General features: G+C 42.1%; 1 pseudogene; it reads right to left on the minus strand.

Annotated features, from left to right (window-relative positions):
- Positions 1-3,408: 3,408 nt before the first annotated feature.
- Positions 3,409-12,872, minus strand: LOC121980351 (annotated as a pseudogene).
- Between the last annotated feature and the right edge of the window lie 6,893 nt (positions 12,873-19,765).

Raw genomic sequence — 19,765 nt, forward strand, 5'->3', positions numbered from 1 at the left:
AGGGCTGAGAAGTTTGGATCGGGCTGCAGACCGATCCAATGATACATGGCTCATCTGATCGGTCTGGTGACCGATCAGTGACCGATCAGTATGCTACTGATGGTTATCTGATCGGTCTGGAGACCGATCAGAAGGAGATCAATGGAAAACTAGCGGAGAAGAGAAGCCTGATCGGTCTACGGACCGATCAGGAGGTTTCCTGATCGGTCCATGGACCGATCAGGGACGGAACAGAAGCGAAGGCTTCTTCCCTGATCGGTCTGCAGACCGATCAGGATGTTGCCTGATCGGTCCACAGACCAATCAGGGTTCTAGCCGTTGCAACGCAACGGCTAGTTTCTTCGCTGTTTCTTCTTCACAGGTATAAAGGATCGAGGGCATCTTCTGTGCTTCATTTTTCCTTCTTTCTTCTCTTCTACTGAAGATTTGTGGGCTGCGATAAGAGCTCTGTTGAGTTCCTTCCGAAAGCTTCGCGTGAGCTTCCCCGACTGGAACAGCTGCTGCTGTTAGGGTTTTTGAAGCTGCTGCTTCATCCGGACTCCAGTCGACGAGAAAGCAAGATTGGTAGAGTGCTTGTGTATTTTTATTGTATTTCTTGCTTATTCTTTGTACTTGTACTCCTGTTTGCTGTTGCAAACAAGTGTGGCGAGGTTTCTCCACCCAGAAGGAGTTTTTATTAGCCGGTTTTCCGGGGACTCATCCACCGACGGATTGATTGGGTTCGTCCACCTTACGGACACGCCGAGGAGTAGGAGCATCATCTCCGAACCTCGTACATCGCTGTGTTAAGGTTTGATATTCTTCCTTTCGTTTCTAGTTTATTTTTTCGCTGCGCTAACGAATTGTAGGAAGAAACAAGCGATTTGGGGCGGCTATTCACACCCCCCCTCTCTAGCCGAGTACGAAGGATCCTAACAGGTAGTTTATTGAAGAAAACTAAGCCAGACCGAGCCTGGAACATGTAAATGCCCAGCTCAGACTGTTTAGGGTAGTAGAAATAGTAGAAAACCTCCGGTCGGAGGGGAATGTTATGGATTTTGAATAGGCCGACAACACCGCATAGAAGGCGGAAAGTGTTGGGTACTAGGCTTCTGAGCGGAATGCCGAAAAAATTACAAACGTCAATGATAAAGGGATGAATTGGAAGTCGCAGACCGGCAGTGAACTAGTCGCAGAAAACACAAAAGGCTCCGCGCGGCGGTTTGTGTGGCCGAGCGGAGGGAGTGGGTAGGATAATTTCGATGTCGGAAGGGATGTCAAAGTTATTTATCAGAATATCGGCGTCACGCCGATCGAAGCGTGGCTCCATGGTAACATACCACGGGCCGAGAGTTTGGTCTTGGGATTGAGAGGAATGGGCCATTGTCCGAACGGACGAAATAAAAAAACGCGAAGAAAGGTAGAGGATAGAAGAAAGAAGACAGCAAATGAAACGATGCCCCGAGGATCGAAAATCGGGAAAGAAATGCAAAGACAACACAAGAACCAAAGAGAGAAAGAAGGAGAACCTTACAACGAAGAGGAGGACCAAGGGAAGCGCACCGGAGATCGCCGAAAACAGAAGAGCAAGATCGCCGGAAATCTCGAACGCGAGAAGCAGCGATAAGCACACGACGGCAGAAGTGAGGCGAAGGAAAGAAGAGAAGCCTTTATAGGGTGGAACCCGAGCGGCCTCCACCGTCGGATCCAGGTCGCCAGAATCGGAGCACGCATCGCGCCGTCCATTTCGAACCGCCTCGGTCTCGTCACCCGCAGCGCCGCCGCCGTACGATGACGTTAGCAAGGCCACGTGGCATTCCATCACGAGGGAGCATTTAAGGAGCGCCTTAACGAGGCACAGAGCGCGTGCTAGGCCTTAATGATGGAGATTAGCGAAAACTTCGAAAAGATACCGAGGAGGGTTGGCGTTGACTGGTGTTTTAGCTATTCCCATAGGGGCCGAGCGGAGTATAGTTGCTTACGGTCGCCGCTCGGCGAAACTGATGGTCCAGTCAGTCGGACTAATCGCCTCCTTCGACTAGACTTGAAGGGGAGGCAAGTGATCCGGCGGTAACGATGGGGGACCCCCTTTGAGGGAAGTCAACGTCACGTGGAGGTTGAAAGGTAAAAGGTCAACCAGAGGTTTGGCCGAGCGGATAAAGATTGGGGCGACCGGCCGAACGTTCCGAACGGAAGCAAAGACACCCCAGCTGGGAGTCGGGGTTCCGACGCTCATGTTGAACAGGGTCGACTGGCCGAGCGGATAGCCCGCTCGGCCGAAGGCATAAGACAGCAATGCTGTGAACAGTCTCATCCGAGCACGTGGCCGGGAGAATCTTCCCGGTCGGACCGATATCTACGCCCGGTCGGGCCGATGCTTGCCGAGCGGACGGACGCTCGGCTCGGGGAAAAGGAGACAAAGACAAGGGGACGTGGGGAAACATCTTCTGACAGCAAGTATGTTCAACGACCAAGCCATAAGCAGGATCTTACAACAGAGGGTTTCGATGTCCCATCAGAGGGTTCCGCTGTCCCATCAGAGAGATGCTCAGACTGTAGCAGTATGGGGTCAGGCAAGCTCCTCTGAGAAGCCCATACTGAGGTATGGTAAGAGGACACGTATTCACCTCGGTATGTGTGCACTCGCTTCTCCATAGCCCTATATAAATGTCCTCATACTTCGCCGGAGGTACGCATTCTCTGGTATTCGAAGCCACTTCTGCATTTCCTCTTGCCTGACTTGAGCGTCGGAGGGTCGTCGCCGGGAACCCCTTCCCGGCCCGACTTCTTTGCAGGTTCGCCGGAGACCCGGGCGACCGGTGGGAGATCCACGTCAGCATTTCGGAGAGCGCCACGTGCCAGCGTCCGTTAATTCAGCGTTCGGACAGGATCAACATATATCAAATAAGAAATGAGAAGATTAAAAAAACTTGTTTAGCAACAATAAAACAAGATAAAATTTATTTAAGTATAGATAATAATATATTAAGAGATAGAACTCAATGACGTTAAAGAATCCATATAATCGATCTCATCTAATAGGATAAGATTGATATTGTTATATTAACATTTATCTTGCAATATTTTTTTCTTTAAACTTACTCCCGTAAACAAATAAGTATTCAAAAATTATAATAGATTTATAATTAACACATAAATTATATTGTATCATGTTAGGCCTTGTTGTTTTTTAGCTTTTCAATATATTAACACATAAATTATTGTTTTACATTTACAATTCAATATCCTATAACATTAATCATAAAATAAAAAGACTTATTCCAAGTGTAATCATATACAAAATTAATAACTTAAGTTATTATATTGAAAAATAGTAGTTCGCCAGAGCTTACCTTGCAGCCTTATCAATTTGATCAGGATTAATCACTTTTTGGGATTTATAACTTTGGTTTTATTGGATTGAGGAGCTAAGTTAAATGGATCTTATTCATACATTTCTGTTGTTGAAATACAACTTTCCAACAGAAGCTTTTCGAGAATAAACAGTACATACATGAAAGGACCTCTCAAACTCCGAAGTCCAGATAACATCAATCCAACTCCCGATATAGCGTATTTTCCATGGAGGCCCTGACGAAACGGATCCTCGCTCTTTTTATTTGAGAAAGTCTGGAAGGTTTGGGCCTGCCTTCCAGGGTTCCACACAGAATCACCAGGCTAATGATGGTAGAGGTACATGCCATTCAACTCACATTTGACCTGCCAGAGGAAAAATAACATGGCCACTCACAAGTTTCTCTCTATGAATTCCCAGATTCTCTCCTCCATGTAAACCCGATCTCGTAGTCGACGCGGCATGTGTCTTTCGTCTGGAAAGAGAAGAATCTCGTATGGCTTACCAGCAGCAATGAGTGAGTTTATGAGTCTGGCTGTGTGCCTATAGTGCACATTCTCATCGATCATTCCATGAACAAGTAGCAGCTTCCCTTTGAGTTTGTGCACGTGGTGCATTATTGATCCGCACTCGTAGGCTTCAGGGTTTTCATTGGGCAAGCCCATGTACTTCTCGGTGTAGAATGTGTCGTATCCATCCCATGAAGTCACAGGGGCACCTGATACAGCACAGCAGAAAGTGTTGGGAAACCTTGCCAGGCTCATTGCTGACAGAAAACCCCCATAGCTCCAGCCATATATACCAATATGACCTGATCTGGCAAGACCTTGCCTCACAAGCCACTCTACGCCTGTCACTTGATCTTCGGTATCTACTTGACCGAAGTTGTGTTTCAGATGACCCTCAAACTTCAATCCTCGCCTTGCAGTCCCTCTGTTATCTAGCTGCAATGCAAAAACAATCAATTTCTGATACAGCAACCATATCGAAAATGGAAAAGATAACAAGATCATTGTTGATCGTAACAGAAAATAGGGGTCAGATGAAATTCGTTGTTTTTTCTTGGAGCATTTAGGACATAAACAGTCGTGCAACTATTTACTATGACACCAGATGGAGATTCATATATACAGTCAACCAAAATTTGAAGTATTTCAATCTACAACCCAAACAACACATTTCATGCCAATATATAAATAAAAGGGTTAATTATATAAACACTGCTGGTAGCTGACTTGTATTAATCCATGTGACTCCTATTTTTCTCTAAAATCTCCACTTCGGTCCATAATGACATAAGTTTATGTATGTTAACTAAATAATTTTTGACTAAATATGATTGTAAACAAACAACATAGAAAAAATAATAAAAACATTCACATTATATGATATATAAATTAACTAATATTAAATTGGATTCATCTGATAATATTTACGCTAAAGCATAAATTTAAAAGAAAAAAATGAGGTTCACGTAATATAGATAAACTATAGGTACCTAAGTAAAAAATGCACACAAAAGAAGATAAACTATAACCTATGCTAAACAGTCACATACTTCAGTTATCAGAAAAGCAGGCATACTATCACATGATTGTGGGAATATTACCAAAAACAAGTTCTAGATGGGCACATCCAGATTCAGGGAGGTTAAATAAGGCTATAATGAAATCTGGAAATAGATTCCCATAGAATGTACAAGTAACAACAGAGATCATGAAGCTTGGATCTACTAATCGATATTAAAGGAACTAAGCAAGCTCAAGAGACAGATTTGAGTGATTGAGTTTCTACTCCAAATTCTGAGAACTGGTTTATGAGGCAATGGACTAGCTTGCAAAGAGAAGTGAAAGAAAAGATGAATCATGAAGATCAGACTATTTTGTAGCTTGTAGGTGAAGAAAAGAGAAAGAACCGTATGCGAATAAAAACCATAGAAAGATACAGTAAATGTGAAGTTAAAGAGAAAGGCAAATTGGCTAATAATGGAGTTCATTGGGACTCTTCGATTTCATATTGAGTGATTAAATCATTGGTGCTTCCCATCTATTGGATTTCTGCTCAAAATAGTTTAACTAAAGTACCTGAAAAAAAATATATAAGACATGCACACTAGAGTTAACAGGACAGTATCATTGCAAGCATGCATTTTCTCAAGATAGACAAAATCCAGCCTATCCTAATATTGGTTGTAAACTTGTAATACAAGACACAACATGGATATGGTTCATTTTTGCAAACTAAGCTTCCAGGCTGATTTATATATTCTTCAGTGAAGAAAAATATACAGATAAAATATAAATGTGAATTGCACAACAAAATCTTCACAAACCACAGTTAAATAGTTCACCATATTCAGACAAATGTGATCAAGTCATCAGAGGAAGGTAGTATTAGTATCACATGAATGAACAACTATAAATTTAAAGTAATTTGATTTTGAAGGATCTTTTCTATAAAACCCCATAATTTCAAGAATCCATGAAGAACAAGTCTAAAAAATGACAAGCAAAAACAAAAAGAGTTAAATATGTTTTAGAAGCATACATGGTACTAAAGTTCAGCACTGGTAATACAAACATAGGCCATATTAATCATATCCTGCTATTGAATATGCATCTTTAATATAAATGTACTAGTTAAAAAATAAATCTGATGGTGGAGCATAGACAGTACATTCTAGTCTAGAAACTTTAAAACAAAACACAATAACAAAGGGATTTACCTTCCACACCAAGATTCCCTTACTCCGAAGGTACTGAGCTCTCATGTCAACTGTATTTATCCATGAATCAACCACCAGCTGGACGCTAGGACCACCATAAACACCAACCAATGTTTTATACGGAGGTGGCCCAAACTTTTTTGCATCAGGTTTGTATAAAGCCCCATATAAAGTTGTACCATCTTTAGCAGATATTTGCACAATCTCTGGTGACAGAAGTTGTAACTTTCTGAAACGAGGGACACTAAAAGGCTGCTCATATAAAGGAAGTGTGACAGTCCCATCATGTAAGGAACAAAGAATTACTCTGGGAGGAGAATTTAGAGAATCATGGACATCAACAAATCTCTGCATTTGATGATCAAGGATAACTGCATGTCTTCCACTTCCCTGAGTCAACCTCCTTGGTGGTTGTAGAGGAGCATTCTGGTCTGGAAAAAGGCTGGTGCAATATAAGTTAGACTCCAGTGGCCCATCCAAGGTGCCAGTGAAGTAAATAAGACCTGCATTTTCATTTACACCCGCAATTTGCTCAACCATCCAACTACCCTGAGTAATGGGTCCTAAGCAAACCCCACTCTTGTCGTGAAGGTAGAGATGCCTAAAACCAGTCTTCTCACTTGCCCAAATGAAACCACCGGAGAAATTATTCACTCCTTTATCTAAAGGTGTGAAGCAATCATGCAAGTTTATCCATATATGGTTCTCTTCAACAAGTATGGTTTCCTTTTGCCCAGTCTGAATATCATACTTAAAAATCTCTAATTTGGAATGGTGCCTGTTCAGGACCTGAGCAATAAGAGAATTATCTGGCATCCAATTGACTCTAGCTAGGTATTCTGCATCTTGACCAGCTTCACCCGGTAATCCACAATTAAGGTCCATCCAAGTAACTTCTCCACCAGAGGCAGGAACAACCCCGAGTCTAACCTTGACATTAGCAGCTCCTGCAAATGGGTATGCATGGTCTTCCTGTGCATCTGAGCCAACTGAACTTTTCCCTTGGTGCATAATTCTGAAAAGAGGGATCTCAGTTGAATCAACTTCAGCAAATGCAATATACTTGCTATCAAGAGACCACCAGAATCCAGTCTTCCTATCCATCTCTTCCTATGGACAAAGAAATAATCAGTAGAAAAACAATTTGATTTTCAATGGTCTATTGAGCATGTTTATAATTTCAGAGAGAGGAGAAAAGTTGCACCTGAGCAATGTATTCAGCAAGACCATGAGTCTGAAAACAGAACAAATCAGATCTGTTAGATGCTCTATATAAAGATGCCAAATACGAGATTCATAAACACACAATAAGTTTCTTAAGAGAAACAGCATGGGTGTGAAAGCAACCACGAATATGTGAGAGCATATAATTCAAGCTTACAGCATATACAATATTTGCAATTGTGAAATAATCCTAGCTTATAAGAAAATCAGGAAAAGACATTGACAGCTGTACTGCTTTGTGCATGGTGCACCTTAATGCAAACAGAAGAGTTGACTCCAAATCAGTTAGCAACATTCAATGTTTCTTCATTAGCATGTCCCAAAGATATAGATATCTTTAGCATTAACATACCTCCCAACTATCAGCACTTATGCAACTAAATGAACTAGGAGTTTTTCAATGAGTATACTAATGCATCAACAGAAATTCTTGGAGCTTAGGTATTGCCACAATATTTCAATTATTAGTCATCATGGACGAAGCCAAGTGTGAGACTTACTTTTTGATGCATTACAACTTATCTATTATAATTCTTGTTGGACACATGGATTAGCATAAAAATTCTCCTTTCCTGCAAAGGTAGCATGTATAATATGGACCTTACTAATAGCCCGACTTCAACTTGATATTAACAGTGTGTTCGTCAAAAACCAACAGAACAAGTATTACAACACGATGAAATTCAACTAAAGGACCAAATCGAGAAGTTCACCAATCCTAGCTTGAATGAATCAAATTTGCTGAACCTACGTGCATTCCATGCACAGTGAGGAGGGAACTACTATACCGAACACATTCTATGGTATATTTCAGAAAGTAAATGGACCATTTTATAAAATAGAGAGGTGCTTACTGTAAATTACAAAATAATAGGGATGTTTCCATAAGAATACTGAAGCATTCAATATCATCTCTTTGATTCTTGCTTGTGTCACAATCCCCTCCTCACTGTGATGTAATTGCAACCCCTATCTCCAATTTCTTTATCTCAGACACTTAAATCAGTATGCATTTAGTTGACCTGTTCAAAGTCTCCTAATGTGTTTCCAAGTCCCAACATTTCCTTGCCTTCTACCCCCTTCAGAGACGGAGCTAACGGGGCAACATGCTCCAGAAAACTTAGACACATGATTTTCTAATTAATTGGTGGCAGTAAGATGTGTCTAACTGGACATTTTTTGCAAACTTATTACAAGTGAGCTTTTGGTCATCAAATTGTGCACTGACCAATCAAATATTGGTTTGCATAATGAGAGTGGCCAGTAGAAAAGAAAGTAAAAGAGTTTCATCAATAGTTGAGTTTGTGGCTCCTCTATCGAGAAAAGCATGGAGTGTAAGTTCATGTCCTTGAATATTTAAAGTACATTGAACTTGAATGTCTATTAAGTGTCAGGAATTACAAATGCTGGGGGGTTTTATGAAAGCCAGAGATAACAATGCATTTTCCTTTACTGAAAGGACCTAGGTTGCGAGGGTTGTCTTTAAGACTGACAATATCAGCCTCAAGTAAGTTTATGCGGGTCTCAAGAACTGGTACCCTAGTCTCGAGTAGTACATTTTGAATATTGCCTCTAACGCGGGATGGTAATATCAAACATCTGCTTTAGACATAGGTTACAGATTTGTTTCTTACAAAGTTTACAAGTTCCTCTTTTATCTATAGATGAGTAAAATAAACAGATAAAACAAAGAATATTATATGTTCCTTCTTGGAGCATCCAATCATGAGGACAACCCCTTTGGTAAGTCTGTCTGATTTCGGGGAATAAATTGAGAATACATGAAATCAAGATCACTACATTGTATCTGATCTAGCTGATCTTCTAATTCCTTAAAATCATTTATAGATCTACTTATAAGTTTAGGAAGTTCTTTGGAACTCCAGCAAAGAAACATCTTCCGGATCTTAGACCATATAACTAATAGCTTGGTACAGCAAAACTAGATATTAGTTGAGATTCAGAGGAATCTAAATTATCTTAAAGAAGCTCAAGAGTCTTTAAAAAGAACTTTAAGATTAGATAATATTCCTACAAAACAGGACATACTAGCCCTATCTAAGTTAATTGAAGAAAATAAACCCTGACACTTAGAAACTCAATCTAAAGCCCTCTTACTGCAAATCAAAGGACTGATTACCCGTAATAGGACGCAGATTGACGAAGAACTTACAACTCTTCATAAAATACTTGATGAAATCAAGTATAAATGAACAAAATTCAGTTTGAAAACACTCATTATGAAGCTTTAGAATATACAAAATAATTTTAAGATCAAAGTCACTGATATGATTGAAGCTCTTAGTTCAAAAGGAATATATTTCCTTAAACCTAAAAACTTTAATTCAGAAACCTTAGCAGGATTAGAATGGAATATCAACTTAGAAAATGCTGAATCCACACTTACACCAACAGTTTTCATAATGTATAAAGACGGAAATGGAAGTTTAATGGTTAGCTTCTCAAGATATCAATCTTCTAATTCACAAAATGAAGAAGAAATAGAAGAAACTGTAAACTTGATGAATGTAGAAGAGAAAACTCCTCTACAATTACTTAAACAATTACATGATAGACACATGAACATAGTAAGACAAACTAAGATTCAACATGCTAGTCAAATGGCATATGACTTAATGAATAGGTCAGAAGAAATAACTTCTTTCTTTAAAGATCTAGATAAATATTGGAATGAGGAAGTTGTAACTCCATATTTCTCAACTAACCCATAGGGATTGGAAATAAAGGAATTGACTAGTGTATAGTCAGAAGAAGAGGGAATGTCTTCCATATCTTCGTCAGAAATAATAGAGTATATAGAAGATGCATCTAATACATAAGATTGTACTTCTACTAAGTCTAGGTTAGTGCAGCCAACTAATTGGGCTTCTCTAGTATATAAGTTTTTTCACGTTAGGACAGGCATAACATGTTATTGTGTTTACATAAGTCTTTTTGGGGCTTGAATTTCCTAACATGTTTTTCTTTATTTAGATAAGGCCTTTTAGCCTTACTCTTTCTCAAATAATAAGTTGTTTTTGGCTTATGTTTTGGTTTAGGGGTTAACATGGGTCTTCGCCGTCTTCTCTGGTTTAGAGAACCATATAGTGGAGCCACAAACTCCACTATTGATGAAGCTCTTCTACTTTCTTTTCTACCGGCCACTCTCATTAAGCATACCAATATTCCATTGGTCAGTACACAATTTGATGACCAAAAGCTCACTTGTAATAAGTTTGTAAAAAATATCCGATTACAATTTTATACTGTGGCACTTTTAGTACACCTATTGCTCTTAATCAACTTTGGGTTAGACTCCTTAATCATCGCCACATTCATCATATTTTGGGACTCAATTTCTTGGTCCCTCGATCATGCATTACGCCTTACGAAGGACTATGTCATCTTTCTTTCTACACCTATAATCTCCCCTATTCTTTATGAATATCCATCAGAGGTTACTACACATAAGCATGGTGATGCCCCTTCTTCCACTTCTACTTCTACTTCCAATAAAGAAAAATGTCATTGCACATCCTCGAAATGTACTACTCGAGACTAGGGTATCAACTCTTGAGACCCGCATAAACTTGAGGTTGATATTGCCAGTCTTAAAGACAGCCCTAAACCCTCACAGCCTAGATCCTTTCAGTAAAGGAAAAGGCATCGTCATCTCTGAGGATAGGGTTTAGGATACAGATATGGTTTTCATAAAATAACAAACCCAACATTTGTAATTCCGGACACTCATTTCATTCTTTGCTAATATGATTAATAAGAATAGAAGAATCCATATCTACAAATCAGTGGAAATATGGAATAGATCTCAATTCAAGAACCATACTGAAAACAACCTTTATTCTAAATAAACATTGCAGTCAGAACACTAGAAGAAGCAAGAACATTTTCTGCTAACAGATGCAGGATATATGTAAGATATTGAGGGTATAAATGCTAAATGATATAATATGTTATTCATTGATCGTTGGATGCTGAAGAAAAGGGAAATATGTTGCATATCTGTCCTAGAGATGCTCCAAATTAACAAAATGAGAAGATCACTTCAGAAAAAGTATCATTTTGATTTTTAAATACAGACTTGATACCAATCTTTTTATCAAAAAAAAAAATGTATATTTTTTTGGCACCTTACGAGAGAGAAAATCCTAGTTCCACCATTATGAATAGCTGAAATAATGTGCAAGAACCCACATGTTTACCCAAGAACCATCTTGATCTGTGGAATCTTCTGAATGATTTTTGCTGGACATTGAAGAAAGAAAATTTTGAAATAACTCAACAGGTTCCAGTGACCTGCTACATTTTATGATGAGACAACCAAGCTACATAATAAACAGGAGAGAACTTGAAGAATCAACATAAAATTATAATATTCTCCAAGTAACCTTTACCGCCGATTATTTAGCTTACGAGACAGTAACTCGTCCCAACAGTTATGTCAAGTTAGAAGGCAATCCCAAGTATTGGAAGTTATCAGAACAAAAAAGACGATAGTAAGGGATACATACCACTAGCACATGACAAAGAATTTCCAAGTTACAAAAACTATAATCAATCTGCAACACATTAAACAAGAAACAAATCCCACCTTTCTATTTGCAATTGCTCCAAAAGTTAATTGTTTAGGCTCCCCACCAGACGGGTTTAAAACATGGAGTTCATCATCCCTGACATATGCAAGCATGCTTCCATCTGGTGACAGATGCGGGTCAATAATTGGCGAGCCAGCACAACATGTAAGCTTGAGCTCTGGCTCTGAGCCTGATATTTCCTGGAAATATACCTGATGAAACAGATAGCGATCACTTAATATATCATAATCAAAGAAGAAAGTTTAAGATCAACAGGTAGAAAGGTACGCAGAATAGCTACTTGTGATGAAGCATTTTAATGTTCAAAACAGAAATTGCTTCAAATACAATTGACCTATTAGCTGAATGTCAACACTTGCTCATTAAATCAGGAAATAGGGCAGAGCATAGACCCCATTTGGCAATGGCACCATGATAGTGGGCTTCCCTGGAGCAGAGCAAGAAGAGGACGTCGACCTCAATTTCCACTCGTACCTCGTGACTCCCAATCCCCTCTCCCTTGACCTCTCTCACCTCAGCTTCTCTTCAGATGAGAGATTACTCTCATCGAGGCTGCCTCCATTAGGCGGGCAAAACACAAGCTCCTGCCATCGTGAGGCAACATTAAAGGCGAAGACTTTACGGTGGAGGGTACAATCAGGGCTGAAGAGATAGGAGATCAAGCGCCCATCGGGGCTGAAGATGATGGAAGAGGGAGCGACGTATCCCGGAAGAGGGTACTGGACGATCTCCTCCACGGGAAAGAGGAAAGAGTCTTCCTCGGAATCAGTAAGGGGCATCTCGGCTTCGCAGTGGCGCGGCTTCTTCGCAAAAGTCTCCTTCTCGCCGTCCTCCGCGGCCGCCTTGTCCTGCATCAAGAATGGAAGATACGCAGGGGGAGAGGAAGGGCCGGAGAGGCCGCCGGAACAAGAAGGAGCCGCCGGACGTCGAACCCTAGGAGTTCGGATGGCGATCGGATCGGGGAACCGAGGGGATCTAGCTCTCACTTCACTAATATAGTAATGGTGCTAGGCACCTTGTCTTTTGAACAGTTGTCCCATTTATTTTTCTGGAATCTAAATTAACGCCCTGGAAATGTCACTTTGCCCGTTGTCTGTTGCACAATACTACTCGAGAATGATCCTCACTTGACTTAGCTTTAGTTGTGGGCGGGCATTTCGATCAAAATTGTGGAGGAGAAGTTCACTTGTGAATAACATAAAATGAAGGTGAAAGGTGTTAATTCGATGACTTTAAAAAAAAATTCATTTAAAAGAAAAATCTAGGTGACAAAATACGATTATGTTTGTCCCAACGTCTCCATTAATTCATCTGATCAATTCAGAAGAGTTAAATTATGGATCATTATAAATTTATAATGATACTAATCACTTCCTCGTTGCAAGAGGGTAAGAAAAATATATACAAATACATTATGTAAATGTCTAATGACAATATGGCATCTTGGTCTTGCACGGCAGCGCCGAGTAGAGCGAATTTAGATTGTCAATTTGATGACTTTAGATTGGATCGCATGTTGGATTCTTGTTCGTGTTCCACGTGGAGAATGGCCGGCAAGCTTTTTTATATATTTTTTTATTTTTTTTATTTTTTTTTTCGAGGAATTGGCACATTTAAAGTTTTCAAAATTCCTAAAAAAACGCACCGTATTTTAAAATTTATCAAAGAAACACACTTAATTTCAAAAATACTATTTTGATATTTGAGCTTTAAATAAAAATAAAAATAAACCGAATTAAATTAAACTAAACCAAATCAAATAAAATCCAACCCAAACCAAATCAAATCTAAGAATTTTATATAAAAGTCTACCTAAAATTTTAAAAAAAAATTAAAATACATCATTGAATTCATGATTATCGTCTAAATTTATTCATATTTTGTTTAAAAAATAGAATTTAAATAAAAAAGTTAATAAAAATTATAAAATTAAATCAGCATTAATAAAAGTAATATATAAAACATATTTTGTTTTATCTTGTTAATTGCTAATTAATCCTGTCCGAAAATAGGAAGATGGAAAATTACAGATATGGCGGCTTCGCTGATCGACTGTAGACATCGCTCCGCTCTGCAAAACAAGTACGTCAGTATTGAGTCAGGAAAGGGGTCTCCAACATTGGCCCTCCGACGCCCAAGTCAATTACCGGAAGTGGAGAAGAAGTGGAGCAACAGTAAAACTAGCATCAAACAGTAATCGCGCGTACCTCCACCGATAATGGACCCCTCTTTATATAGAACCCTGGTGGGCGACGTGCTCACTTCTTGAGGTATGGATACGCTCTCCAATATGTCCTATGAAAGAACATGTTAGGAAAGTACCTCTAACAACATACCTTAACAAGGCATGTATATCCCTTACGAAATAGTAGAAGCTTCCACCGTACGATCCACCTCTCGACCGTACCTCATGTCAGCGGCACTACCACCCAAAAGGATGTCGAGAGATACTACAGTGGTCCCTTCGCTTGGCCGAGCAGGGTAGTCGCTCGACTGGGACCCTTCTCCTTTCCTTGCGTCCCTTCGGCTTAACGTCCTAACGTTATCCAGATTTCTTGAAGATCGTGTAAATCTCTGATCAATATGGTCGAACACGCGGTCATACCTTTTAATTAAGTCTCATTAATGACTCCGGTGGTTAAGCGTCACGTGTCCTCCTTTTTGTCATCGCATGTTTGACGTGACAGACAGATATCTACTGGCGATGCGATAGGCGCCTTTTTGAATTCAACAGCTAGATCGTCTCCAGCAAGTTTTTCATAACCCTGGATCGAACGACTCAGGTCAATCGGCCATGAGGTTTATAAACCTTGCGTGCGTCGTCGTCTTCTTCATTTCGCCTGCCTTCGTCTTCGAGCTCCTCCACAACGATTCACCTTCTCTTCTTCTCTGGTGACACTTTCCTGTAAGCTCCCTCTCTTTTTCTTGTTCGAATTTGTTCGTTGTTTTTCGTCGAGTCTATTTTTAATGGCCAGTTCTTGGCAACCTCTCGTCACTATCCCTGAGCTCTGGTATACTTCCACCAAGTCTAGGTTTGATGGGGATGACGTTGAGAGCCTAACCTCTGCCTACCAATTTCCTCCCGGCTACCAAATTAGCGTTCCTTCTGCCTTTGACTGGCTGCATGAACTACCGTCGGGTTTTTTATATTTCTTTAGGGACCAGTTCACCGTCGATCTGTGGTTCCCTATCCACCCTTTTTTCTACGCAGTTTTGTAAATATTTTCATATTTCCCTTAATCAATTGGTGTTGAACTCCTTTCGACTGCTGTGCGAGATAGTAGTTTTGTTCCACTTGCACGACATTCCTTTGACTCTTCGGCTCTTCCATTACTTTTATTATCCGAAATTGTCCAAGCTGGGGACTTTTCTATTCCAAGCCCGAATGAGCTTGGTCTTCTTTGATAAAATGTCATCCTCCAACAAGCATTGGAGATACCACTACTTCTTTGTTTGCTTTGCCGAGCGGCCAGAGTTTTCAACCAACTAGCAGCTAGAAGTGATGAAGTCACCACCGCTCAAGAATTACAAAAGCCGATCGGACTATCTCCAGGTAGCTTCAAGCTTGGCCGGTCAGAAGTACCACATCCATAAGTTACTGCTGGAGGGCGTCCTCTACGTGTTTGGCTTGAGTCTAATCCGCACGAAGCTTCCGTCCAGCTTAGGTATGCTCTTTCTTTCCTCAATCTTTGAATCTAACTGATTTTTTCTCCTCTTTTGCAGCTCGAAACATGTTACGAGCATGTCTGGCCAGCAAGTGTAAGCTCGCGGACATAGAGATCAATGCTGCGGAAGTGGCTGAGCTGGAGGGTCGTGACCTGCAGCTGGTTGGTTCCCACAAGGATCCGCTCAGCGACGAGGAGGGAACGCAAGTGCTGGGGAGCGGAGAGGGAGCCAGCCAAATGGCTGCTAGTGGAGTGGTAGCTACAACGGACCTTCCGCCTGAACAACCATCGATGATTCCAATCACGGTCGCTTCGGAGTCAGCTACTTCCGGCGAACCCCTGCGACAGCGCAAGAGACATCACGCCAAAGCATCCTCCCGTTCTGCGACTTCTGCCTTGTAGACCCCAACACCTACCGTCTCTTGACCCTTTTCCAAGCGGGGAGAGACCTCCTTTCCTCCTCTCGAGCAGGGAGTCACAGATCTTCCTGCTTCCATGTCCTCCGATCGGACACTCTCATTGTTCGTGTTGCCTTAGGAGACAATTTGCGCGTTGTCGGTCACCTTCATGCCACCATCTTTGCTAGTGGCCCAAGTGTCCCGCATCTGATGGGTTTTGACATCCTGGTCTTTAAGTAGGGTGACTTTAGATCCCTCTGACATGAACAGTCAAAGGCAAATAACTGCGATTATCCATTTACCGATGAATAAGTATCGTAGTGCAGACGACCCGACGTCCCTCACCCTTAAGCACCAAATAAGGATTCAAGGGTCGCTCGTATAGATATGGGTCGATGATCGGGCCCATGCTGCGGTCATCTCTCCGGGGGAGCTCGCCAACAGTCACAATCAGATGTCCACTGGGTATATACGCTGCTTTTGTATTTACTTTTTATCCATTCGACACTTGCAATTTTTCTATTGCTGCAGTTCTGGGTGGAGAGCTTGGTCATGTGCCACTAGCTTGCCTATTTAAAGCACGAAGTCCAGCAACTGCATGCTTTGAACGGCTAATCGTCCGCTTCACAAGCGCGCTTGGAGCAGATGAGCGCAAAAGCTGCCCAATTAAGGGCCGACCTACAGCGAAGCTCTGAGCTGCTGGAGGTAGAGAAGGGCAAGAGTGCCGAGTAGACAACGCAACTAGCAAGACTCAATAAGAAGGTTACCTCCTTCAAAGCGAAGATCCGCTCGACTAATACTAAGAAGCTCTGTGCTATCGAGGATTTGGAAATCAAAAACAAAGAGTTTCGGGTGTTGACTTAGAACCTGAAGGAGGCGAAGGCTAGGCTGAATGCCGAGCGGGAGGGTCGGTCGACCGAGCACTCTGTTGCGAAGACCCAGCTTGCCGCAAAGGATGAGGAGCTGGCCAAGTTGAAGGCGGACCTGGAAGCATCCCAAGCGGCCCTCGAGGCTTATCAGGGTGCTGAGTCCAGTCTGTTCGAGCTCATGAAGTGGGACTACCTCCACTCAAACTCCTTCAATGATCAGCTCACCGACCGAGCGCTCCGTCTCTTCAACCTTGCCATCGATGGGACGCTCAACTAGTTGAGGGGCGGCGGCTATATCCCGACCACTCTAACAGACAAAGTCATCAACAAGGATAAGATGACCGAGTCGCTGCCCGATGATGTGATGGATTACCTCAAGTGAACTTGCTCCTGCAAATCTTGTCTCATTTTGCATTGCTCCTTGTAAAAATTCTAAGTGCTAATAGAAGATCTCTTGTTCAGCTTGCTTTTCCTTTCATGCATTGATCTCCACTCTGCTTAAGCAGGGCTACGAACTACTTTTTTGCGAAAAATTTCTTAAGTGTGGCTCCATGGACTATCGATCGGTGACGTTATTATTGTCAATCATCTTCATTCGTAGTAGGCTTAGCTTTAGAACGGTCAATCAACCATTTTTTGTTGTAGCCTTGGGTTTAAAGTCACCACTCGACTGTGGACGAAGATCGGGTTTAACGTCGTCGCTCGATGATTGAAATGCGTAGGCACGAGTTTAAGGTTATCTCTCAATTGCTGACGTAGACGAGGGTTTAAGGTCGTCGCTCGATCGCTGACGTAGATAAGAGTTTAAGGTCGTCGCTCAACCATGACGTAGACGAGGGTTTAAGGTCGTCACTTGACCACTGACATAGACGAGGGTTTAAGGTCGCCGCTCGACCGTTGACATAAATGAGGGTTTAAGGTTGTCGCTCGACCGCTGACATAGATGAGGGTTTAAGGTCACTGCTCGACAGTCGGTGAAGACTAGGGTTTATAGTCGCTCAACTTTTAACTTGGCTGATTGACTCAAGAGTCTAGAACACTTCTGATTTTATTCATACTTATCCTGCATCTAGAAGTTATACATGTACATTTATATTTATTCATGCACCTCTCACCCAGCCCTATAGGGTTAAAGTGGTTCACGCTCCATGACCGCTCGAGCTATCTTTCGTCTTCGTCCTTTAGATAGTAGGCTCCCAAGCAAAGCTTCTGCACGACCTTGTAGGGTCCCACCCATGGGGCTTCCAGTTTGGTGACATCGCTGACCGACTTTATTCTCTTCCACACCAGATCACCGACCTGGAAGGACCTCAGGATCACCCTCCGATTGTAGTTCTGCTTCATTTGCTGCCAGTACGCTATCAGCTGAACGATAGCCTTATCCCGTGCCTCATCCACCAAATTGAGCTTTATAAGTCTTCGCTCGACGTTTCCCTCATCGTAGAGCTCCATCCAATCAGATTCTACTCCGACTTCCACTGGGACTAACGCTTCACCGTCGTACACTAGATGAAATGGTGTTACACTGGTCGCCTCCTTTGGAGTCGTGTGAAGGGCCCACAAGACGCTGGCGAGATCATCAACCCAATTGCCTCTTGCATGGTCTAGCTGAGCTCATAGACCTCTGCGGATCTCCCGATTGATGACTTCCGCTTGGTCGTTGCTCTGGGGGTAAGCCATTGAGGTGAAGGCTTGCTAAATGTCATAGCCTTCACACTACTCACTAAGCCTCTGACCTGCGAATTGCCTCTCATTATCTGAGACGAACCGTTGGGGGATGTCGAACCAACACAATGTTTTGCTAGATGAATTTGATTACCATCTGCTCGGTTATCTTTACTAACGGCTCGGATTCCATCCATTTTGAAAAATAATCTACGGCGATGAGCAGGAATCTTCACTGAGCGGTTGCCATTGGAAATGGTCCAACTATGTATATGCCCCATTGGTCGAACGGGCAAGACACCGTGAACGCCTTCATCTACTTGGTCGGTCGGTGCGGGATGTTATGATATTTTTGACACAATAGACAAGTGGCTACTGTTCGAGCAGTGTCTTTTGTTGGAGCAATCTCAATGGTCCGTGCGACCATGTGTTTTGGTGTTTGGGCAAAGGGTTTAAGTTAGGTTCATCCTTGTTATTTTATATGTGTACTTGAGTTGTGCAGGACTGCAGGATACACATGTGACTCAGGTTGATGGCTTCGGGTCCGGGGAAGGATGGAGCATCCGAGGGACCGTGGACAATGCAGCAAGGACAAGGGCTAAGGGAAGCGACTTCGAGGCATACGCGAAGGATGGCATTGGGGACGAGCCGCGGGCTTGAATGCATCCGAGGGACGAGAGCCAAAGGAAGTAGGCTTGAAGGCAAGAGGTTAAAGCTACAAATGAAGCGTCAAATGAGTCATAAGGGTGAGGGTACGAGTGCATGAGAGATTGTACTCAGAGTAAAATCCTAGTTTTAGGGTTTTACTGTAGCAGTACTGTAGCGTTACTGTAGCAGTCGACTGCATATTTTAGCAGTCGACTGGTGCAGTCGACTAGCAGCGAACAGAATGTCTCTATTCGCTTGGTTAGTGTGGAATCGAGCCGTTGGGATGTAACGGTCGAATTTCCATAGAGGGCAGTCGACTGCATGTTTTAGCAGTCGACTGGTAGGCGGGGTTTTCCAACCCGTGGGCTATATAACCAAGCCTTGGGAGCTTGGTTGAGGTTGACGAAATAGAGGTGGTTAACCCCTATTAGTAGTCTACCTATGCCCTAGCTTGTAAGAAGTTCTTGTGAGAGTTGTGGTGAGGTTTCTCCACCCACAAGGAGGTACGTGAGCTAGCCGGAGGTCTTCGGGGAGTAATCCACCGACGGATAGAGATCGTCCATCTTACGGACACGCCGTGGAGTAGGAGCTTTATCTCCGAACCACGTAAATGATCGTGTAGCT

This window comes from Zingiber officinale, chromosome 5A (assembly GCF_018446385.1).
Source record: "Zingiber officinale cultivar Zhangliang chromosome 5A, Zo_v1.1, whole genome shotgun sequence".
Classification (NCBI taxonomy): Eukaryota; Viridiplantae; Streptophyta; class Magnoliopsida; order Zingiberales; family Zingiberaceae; genus Zingiber; species Zingiber officinale.